The sequence below is a fragment of the Mustela nivalis genome, assembly GCF_964662115.1.
Source record: "Mustela nivalis genome assembly, contig: HAP1_SCAFFOLD_827, whole genome shotgun sequence".
NCBI lineage: Eukaryota > Metazoa > Chordata > Mammalia > Carnivora > Mustelidae > Mustela > Mustela nivalis.
The window spans coordinates 179,400-186,737 of record NW_028135837.1 but is presented as its reverse complement, the minus strand read 5'-3'; positions in this window follow the sequence as shown (position 1 = coordinate 186,737).

The window sequence follows — 7,338 nt, the reverse complement described above, 5'->3', positions numbered from 1 at the left end:
GAAGAAGGAGGCCGTGTGGTTGAAGGGCAGAGAGATGGGGCAGAACAGGCATCAGTCAGTTGGAGGGGTATGAATAGACTGATGGGAGGATTATGGGTGCCTTTGGAGGACTGAGAATTTGTTAGAAGATCAGTGCAGATTTCTATGGAGACAAATGCCAGGAACTGATAGGTCTTTGAAAGGTCACTCTGGCTGCTTTTTGGCAAAGGGGTTGGTAAAAGGCACTTGCAGGTGTGAACACACGAGGTGGGAGGTGAGTGCAGGAAATCGGGTGAGGGAGCATGGGAACTTGGTCCCGGGGTATATAAGGGAGAATAGCCTTTAAGGAGTTCCACAAATTGGCACCAGCTGTGGCTTCATTACAGAGCTGGAAGGGGGAGGTGGGTGTGTCCTGGAGGTTACAGAAATTACATGAGAAAGGGAAGTCTTTTTAGATCTCTTTTTCAACTAGAGGAACTCTCACCTTATTGATAGAATTCCAGAGTGGGAACCAATGATATGAGGACATCTTTGAAATGTCTGAATATGTTCTTCGACATCTTTGCAAGTGACGAGGAGACCTTGACCTTAGGAGGCCTTGGCCCTCTTTGTAGCCAGAAAGATTTCACCTACAGATTTGGGTTCTCCCTTTTAAAGTCAAGGAGTCAGTCCTTCCAAAGGACACCTCCTATCATTTTACCCTCTCATCATACCTCATGTGCTGGCATCTCCAAGACCCTCTGTTCCAGGTTGAGAGTATCCACTTTGGCCGGGCTGGTCTTGCCAAGAACACCACCACAGGAAATCTAGAGCCTGTAGTGCTATTAATAACATCATCTAAGACTGTGTTTGCTGCCCTCTTGGCCTCTTCCCACCATGACTCACTGAAGCTTTTTACACATTGTATCCATTATGCTATAGTTCCCAAAGGTCATCTTCTCTAGTGCCATTAGTTTTTAGGGGAACAGGCAAACCTTAAACTTGTCCCCCTTAATTGGATCCCTGTGCCCCCACAATCTCTTTGAATGCCTTTCACCATGATCCTTGAATGAGATCTGAGACCACTGCTGGTACCTAACACTTCTTGGCACCTTGTCTGCTAGGTTCTTGGAAGAGGAGGTGGCTATGGAGGTGAGTGGGGATGGGAGTGGGAGGATTTCTCCCTTCACTTCCCTTTTTGTGTTTTCAAATAATGGGTTTTGAGGGGGAGGGAAAGGTTAACCAGACCATTTATTTTCCATCTCCCATCGATAAAATGTCACACAGGAGAGAGGTGGCAGAAACGCACTTTCAGGTTAATTTTTTTACAAGGAAGATTGACTTATGAACCTACTTTGTTATTCCCTTTCATTCAATTTCCCTGTACCTCCTTTTCTATGAAGTGTAACGGTAACCCATTATTATTTTTATTGTTGGCACGTGCTTTGTGAACCATAAAGTGTACGCTATAAATGGGAGCGCTTTTCTTTTTTTTTTTTTTTTTTTGTAGTTTACGAAAAACTAATATTTTTTAAATTAATTTTTTATTTATTTTCAGCATAACAGTATTCATTCTTTTTGCACCACACCCAGTGCTCCATGCAAGCAGTGCCCTCTATGATACCCAACACCTGGTACCCCAACCTCCAAATCCCCCGCCCCTTCAAAACCCTCAGATTGTTTTTCAGAGTCCATAGTCTCTCATGATTCAGCTCCCCTTCCAATTTCCCCCACCTCCCTTCTCGTCTCTAACTCCCCATGTCCATGAAAAACTAATTTAAAAACATTCATCCACCAGAGTACCCAAAGGGCTCCCATATAAACTATCTGTCGTTACATTATGTCCCGATGTGGAGCTCGATCCCAGGATCCTGAGATCATGACCTGAACTGAAGGCAGAGGCTTTAACACACTGAGCCACCAGCCCCAATGTATTCTCTTCAGTACCAGAATTTGTAACCAATTGACAGATGAAAAAGGAGGCAGTCAAGTGAAAAACAATAGGTCTTAGACCTGCAAGAAATTTGAATTAGATGAATTCAGCTACTCAGGCACTGTTTCACATTTTCAGATCTCTGCAGAAAATGGGTTAACCTTTTTACAGCATGTAAAAGAGAATACTATAACACATACTATGTGTAAGCATGTAAATATCAAAAAATATCGCATTAGATGCTAAGACACACAGGGCCTATATTTTCTCTCAAATTCATGAATATGTAGGAGCAATAAGTGAGAAGTGAATGTATACTCTTCACTTCGAAGTCTTTTAGAAATCTAAAATATGACTTTCTATGGTTTGTGTCTCCATATTCCTTTATTGCCAGTTTGAACAAATCCACATGCTTTGATTCAAAGGTAATAAATTCCTCTTATTTGGAAAAATGATGTTTATTTTTATTCTCTCACCCTTAGCAGGTGGTTTCATTTTAGCACACTTCAGAGTTATAATTTCATGCTTATTAAAAACATTTATTATGATCTACATAGATGAATGAAACTTTTATTTTATTAAATTATTTGACAAAAAATCTGTTATTTTTAAAAATGTATTTCCTTTAGGGTTATTTTAGAGCGTTCAGAGAGGATCTAGGAGTGTGGTATTATGTAGTTTTTAAGTAGGTATGAAATGGTTATTTATAGGATTGTTTCTTTAAGGCTTATGTATATTGTCCATTATATGCTATAAAATATTTCGAAAGTAAATTTAAGGTATGTTTTACATAGTTTATTTTTTGGAAATAAATATTGAAATGACTTGTGAAATTCAGTATATTCTCAACATTAATTTATTTTGAAATTTACCAGTTGTCTACTGAACTATTATATGGCAGATATTACTTCAGACTACACTGGTAAATGAAATACTTGGCTTTGTAGAACTTTTATTTTAATGGGTGAGACAATTCAAAGCTATAAACCTTAATAAAAATTGCATAGTGCATTCAAAAAGGATGAGTACAATGGGGAAAAAGAAAAACTCGATCAGGGTGAGAAAAATCAAGGTTGCTAGGCAGGGGATGGGGAGTTAAAATTTTTAATAGGAAGATCAGGGTAGTTACAATGAAGCTGACAATTGAACAAAGGTATGGAAAGGTGATGAATTTGCCCAGAACTATCAGCAATAAGGTCACTCCAGACAAAGGAATTGGCTATCTTGAAGGCCATAAGGTTGGATCATGCCTGGCATATCTGAGGAATAGCAAGGAGGCCACTGTGAGTGACTGAAGAGTAGCAGGGAAAGAGGTCACAGAGGTTAAATGAGTGGCTAGATCATGTAAAGCTTAGAAGTCATTGTAAAACTCTGGCTTTTATATTTGGAAACTTACTGTGTGATAGAATTTCTGCTAATAACTGAGAGTTCAATTGTCCATAAAATTTCAAGGACTCTTATTCTAGTAAGACAGAATGAAGAGAAAGAGTTCATATTTTCACATGGTGTAACAAATGCTCAGAGATACAAGTGTAGGAAGCTATAGGATCACAGAAGAAGGCACTAAAATCACACCAATATATTTGATGACTGTGACTATATATAAATTTTTATTTTCTAGATTTTTTATAGTCATGGAATGACACTGTATATACTATTCATTGCCTGGCTTTTCTTTTCTCAGCATCATTACTTTGAGAATCTCCAATAGTAAATAGTTCATTTTGATGTTGAATAGTAATCTCTTTAATGAATAGATCATAATTTTTCTTTGCTCTATGGATGGACATTGATGAACATTTCCACTGTTTTCAATTCTTAAAAATAAAGCTGCTATGAAATTCATATACAAGTCCCTGTATGAACATAGGGTTTGTTTCTCTTGGTTAAATGCCTAGAAGTAAAATGGCTATTTTTGTAACTGCAACATATTTTGCATTTAAAAAAAATTTCAAACTATTTTCCAAAGTGGTTGTATCATGATATATGCCAACAACAGTTTAGATTTTTTGTTGCTTCTCAATCTAGCTCAGACCAAGTACAATTAGCCTTTATAATTTTAGCCATTCTAATAGATATGTAAGCATGTCTCATTATGATTTTAATTTGTATTTCTTTAATGTCTAAATGTTGAGAAATTTGTCATGTGCCTATAAGCCATCCATATACTTTTGGTGACATGTCTCTTCCATTATTTCCTTCACATGTAAAATTGGATACTCTGTTTGGTTATTAGTAAGGTTTTTTTATTTTTATTCATATTTAAATAATCAGAGTAGATGTCCATTATCAGATATGTAATTTGGAAATCGCTTGTCCATCTTTACAGTTTCTCAATGGAGCTTTGATAGCTGTGTCTTTCAAGAAATATGCTACTTCTTTCCTGGTACACGGAGGTATGACTAGAACATTATCAATGTTGACCTTTGCAAAGAAAATCATGGCTTAAGATATATGTAGTCTGCAGTTGTTGGGAGTGTTCACCATCCTTGCCTCTAACTCATCTCTCACTGCCCACACATTCAGGTATAGGGGAATATTGATTGACAAAATATTAATTGCCAAATAACACTAGTTAGAGAATAAGAAAAATGCAGGCACCTGATTATATAATATTCCTTAAATAAAATATGTTTTTATAAGTGCTATTGGAAGTAAATTCCTCAATACTTTAATCACACAGAATGATGGAATCCTAGATTTTTTTTCCTTGTATTTACTAAGAAAATGATCATGCCTCAAGTATATTAAAATGGAATAGGGAAAATTAAAAATTGTTTTAAGATGATTTGTGTGTGTTGTGCATATGTGAGAGAGAAAGTGAGAGAGAAAGATAAAGAAAAAGAGAAAGGGAAAGACAGAGAGGTGGCTGCAGTGAATTGATGAGTTGGAGGATAGATTTTAAAGTTTTGTCTTTTGCTTTCTACATTTCTTTTTCCTTAGGTTCAAGAGAACAATCAGTAATATCTCAGAAGCCTGCTGGTAACATCAGCAGAAAGAATTAGAGGTTCCCAGAAAATTAAGATGACATATAGTTTTCCTGACATAAGAAAAGTCATTTTTGGTCCCCAGCTATTTTCAATGATCTATACCCCACCTGTGTACTTGCCCAAGCACACTTCTTCCAAAACTTCCTGGGAGGTTCTTACAAAGAAATGCAAAAACCTCACTCCTTAAGAATTTTGAGGGAACAAGGCAATGGGAAAACTAACAGTCACCACCAGACCAGGAAATAGCCTAAGCTATTGAGACAATAAATCAGTGGCAAAACTCCTAGTGCTATTTCAAAAGCAATCAAGGCCTTGCATTCCTTGTCCCAGAAAATGAGCCCAAGACCCCATCTAGTTTCTATCTGCTCTTGAAGCCTGCAGAGTCCCTTTCCCTTGTCCAACAGTTACCTCTGCTTTATTCTAACGTTGAAGTTTCTGCCCTCGGTGGAATACAAGCTTCATTCAGGTGAACATGCAATACATATTGCACAAATACATATGTGGATGTGCATGCAGCCACAACCTTATGACCAACCATACATGGAATAATAAAACTCTCCCTTCTGAGTATTCATCTTAAATACTAAATAAAAATCTCTCTCCTGTTCAAACAGTCAAGGCTTTGGAACTTATTCCCTGTGATCTCCTTGTATGTTGTAAACAAAGATTCCTTTGTTTGACAACTCCACCTGTTTCTGTGATTCACCAAAGACTGACCTCAGTTAGGTCAGTTACTGTAATGGCTTTCACTACTCTGATTCTACCTCTGCAAGTCTCCAAATTTAACTATTTTTTCTCCCAATTCCGCATGTTCTTGGCTTTAAACTGCAACTCTGAAGAGAAGATTTGCTTGTTTAAAAAAAAAAATCAAGAAAAGGGAGTAGTAGTCAACATTGTTACTTTGAACTTCCTGCCCTAGGGGGCTCTCCTGTTCTTTCTCTTTGACTTCCTGGACTAAAACGACAGAAATTTGGCAATACATCACTCCCCAATCCAGATTACTGCCAGAACAGTTTATACTCTTAGAAAAATATTAGTTTAAAAGATCACATAATTAAATACTTAAGCATGTAGTGTAATATAGTGGTTTACAAGAAATATATTTTGGTCATCTGAATATTTGGTTTTCAACCATGGCTACTGACTCACAGCTCCTAAAACTCTTGGGATTTCCTGTGATAAGGGTGAGAGAGGTGTGTTTTGTTCTGTTAATGAAGTGACCTTCAGACCTCACTCAAGGCAAGGGCTGTTTGCCTGAAGGACCAACCACTTGGTGAAAGCCTTCACAACTTTTTGCCCAATGTGCCTCCCCTTCCTCCCAATACAGGATTATCTGGGGAGGGAAGAGGATCTGGAGATTAGATCAGCAAATGACAATGATTTAGTCAGTCATGACTATGTCATGAAGCCTCCACAGAAAAGCTGAAAGGACTGGGTTCAGAAAGCTTTTAGTTTGTTAAATGTATGAAAAGGCAGGAAGAGTGGCAGTCTTACAGAAGGTAATAGAAGCTCTGTGCCCATTCTCCATACCTTGCCCTGTGCACTTCTTTATCTATCTATTGATTTAAATCTTCTATTATATCTTTTAATAAGCTGGCAAACATAAAGTAAGTATTTTTCTGAGTTTTGTGAGTCCCTGTAGCAAATTAAAAGAACGTAAGAAGTAGGCCATTGGGACCTCCAACCTGTAGTTGCTCAGTCACAAGCACAGGTAATAACCTGGGGCCTACAGTGAGACTGGCATCTGAGGTGGGGTTGGAGATAGTCTTGGAGGACTGATCCATTAACTGATGAAATCTTACACTATGTTCAGGTAGATAGTGTCAGAATTTAGTTGAATTCTTGGAGATCCTGCTGTTGTCTGAAAATTATTTGGCATTGTTGGTATGATGTCCTAAAACCCAAAAAGATATAGCTACCTCAAAATAAGAATACGGTTGACAGCTTATATATAATAAGTGAGTATTTCAGGGATTTAAAATATACCCAATAAATAATGTAAGGAAATAAGGAAAGATTTTGAAATAAAAACAAGAATAAGAACCTAGTGGTACTAATAGATTAAATATATGTAATCTAGTTGAATTAAGAATACAATGGATAGAATATGTAATGGATTCAATAGAGATAAGAAGTCACTTAAGGATATAGTCATCTGGATACCAGCAAAGCATTAAAATTATCAATATAAAAGAGGTGTAAGATGTAGGTGATGTGTGTGGAACAAAAGCTAGAGAAGAAATTAGATTTCCTTACTACTCATAGCCTGTTGACAAGTCCTTGAAGCTCCTCTGGGGACTCAGCTGCTTCCATGTGGACACATCCACTCAGGGCAAAAAGCATTCTTAGTCCTCCCCCCAGGATACTGAAAATCTACTTTCACATGTAAAAATTACTTTGGAAACTTCTTTATCTCTACTCCCCACCCCTGCCCTCAAGATATAAATTGGCAATCAT